We start from the raw sequence: 2,500 nt of genomic DNA, 5'->3' as shown, positions 1-2,500 counted from the left end.
CATTATTTGCCCTAAGCTCAAGAACAGACTTAATCAAATTTTCATATTAAAGAGGAATTCGATAATATCGCAGGACCCTCCAAAAATTTGGCAAGAGCACAACAGGAAAGGCTTTTTCATAGTCCACAAAAGCCATCAAATGATGATTTCTGTAATCTACAATTTCCTGTGCAACATTTCTAAAATGATTTTTTTCCAGTAAAATTTCTACCTTTTTCAAAATCTTGCTTTTTCATTTCTCAGTTTTTCATCAAACTTTTTATTCAGTCTCTTTAAAACGATCAAACTATATATTTTCATGGCAACTCACATAATAGTGATGCCTTTATAATGATTGCAATCAGTCAGATCTCCTTTGTTAACATTTATACCAATATTCCTACCTCCCATTCATCATATTTTGCTTCTTCCTACCACATTATACAAAATAATCTTGTAAGTATCACTGGAGTCTCTTCAAGTCTACCAAAATCATCTTAGTAGTTATTCCGTCGTATCCATCTCTTGAGTTTTTTAACGATAGCCTCGACTTCAAATACAAGGAATTCATTCATGGGCAAATCAAGGTCTTCATTAGCTCCAGGTATATCAATCAGATTATTCCCTTCATGCCTTCTATTCATGACCTCATTCAAGTTTTATCATTAATATTACTATTAATATTACTAGCTATGTAATCATAATTAACTGAATGCTTATTATTAAAAAACAGGATAGGACGTTCCAGAAAAATGTAAATGTAAAGATTGATTAAAATTATGAAAATCATGTATAGATCTAATTGCACGATGATGCCAGAGATTAATATCTACATCGGGAATAAGAAATTTAATAGACTAAGTTCCTGTACAACAAATTAATATGAGAACCAGCAGCTGAAGACCACACAAGAAAACAGTGATCGAAGCGACGTAGAATGAATGAATGAAAACACTTCTTCAAGAGAGATTGATCACCAAAATCCTACAAGAGTTTCTCAATAAGCCAATTTTCTATACAATTGAGGAAGACACAGATGTGACGGGCCGAGAGAAAGGTTGCGACTCAAAGGCAGGAAGAATTCAACTGAGTAACTTTACTATAGAACACTCTCCTATATATACAAAACCTCAAGGCAACAGGCATTTTCATGTTCACAAGACAGACAATGTTAAAGAGGAAAACCGGAGACATGATTATTCAGGTTCTTTTTAGTGCGAGGGAAGAGCACAGATACAAGCATAATATATACAATATAATTTATGTACGATCGTGTGACACAGAGTTGGTACATGGTTCCCCCCCTAAAAATGACATACAGTACATGTTAAATAGGGCGCCCTGATCTAGAGAGGCGAACTGTAGGCGGGTTATCTGGCAGAAGATAAGCAGGTTTTAGACGATGAAAGGAAACCCAGTCTTCTTTGCCACGAATGTTTAGTAGGAATGCTTTCTGACTGAGTCGGATCACAAGGAAAGGGCCCGTGTAAGGGGGCGTTAGCGGTGGCTTGCAGAGTGCAAGTCCGTTGGTATGTGATGCTTCGCTGGGGGCTTTTAAGTCTGGCGGCACGGAGTAAATTTTCCCACGACGTGACGAATGCGCGGGAGATCATCGGAGTATGTTGTAGAAGGAATAAATTCGGCAGGGACGACCAACGGGTCGCCATACACCATTTCAGCTGCCGAGACGTCGACGGCATCTTTAGGAGTGGTCCTTAGTCCCAAGAGGACCCAGGGAAGCTGAGTAAACCAGTAGCAGTCCTTGCAGCGGGACATCGAAGCTGCTTTGAGGGTGCGATGAAAACGTTCAACCATTCCATTGGCAGCGGGATGATGCCCAGGAGATTCGCTAATGATGTCCACAATTGAGAGGTGAAAGTGGTTCCCCTGTCAGAAGTAATATGCTCAGGGATACCAAATCTTGAAATCCATCCAGAGAGTAAGGCAGATGTACATGAGGCAGACGTTGCAGTTTCCATGGGAATGGCTTCAGGCCGAAGAGTGGAGCGGTCGATGACGGTAAACAGTTAACGATGTCCTTGTGATGTGGGTAGGGGGCCTACAACGTCGACGTGAATGTGTGGAAAACGACGCTGAGGTTGAGGAAAGGTGCCCACTTCTGAATCCATGTGTCGATGTACTTTGGAGGTTTGGCAAGAAGTACAGTCACGGTCCCAATCCTTAGCATCCTTAGAAATGCCGTGCCAAATGAACTTTGCCTTCAGCAGCTGTGCAGTAGAAAGGCACGAGGGATGTGAAAGGCCGTGAATGAAATCAAACACCTGCCGTCGCATGGGAGCAGGAATCCAAGGTCGCGGTCTACCAGTACTGACATCACAGAGGAGGGTGGTGTTGGAGTCTTCGAGGGGAAAGTCTTCCCAACGGAGGGACGTGCAGGATGTCCTACATACTTGATACTCTGGATCCTATCGTTGGGCTTCAGCCAAGGCATTGTAATCCAATCCCAGTTGAACGGCAGCCAACATGTTTCTTGACAGGGCATCGGCAACGGTATTCATTT

The sequence above is a fragment of the Palaemon carinicauda genome, chromosome 5 (genome assembly GCF_036898095.1).
Source record: "Palaemon carinicauda isolate YSFRI2023 chromosome 5, ASM3689809v2, whole genome shotgun sequence".
Taxonomy (NCBI): Eukaryota; Metazoa; Arthropoda; class Malacostraca; order Decapoda; family Palaemonidae; genus Palaemon; species Palaemon carinicauda.
Note: the sequence above shows the minus strand (reverse complement) of the source record.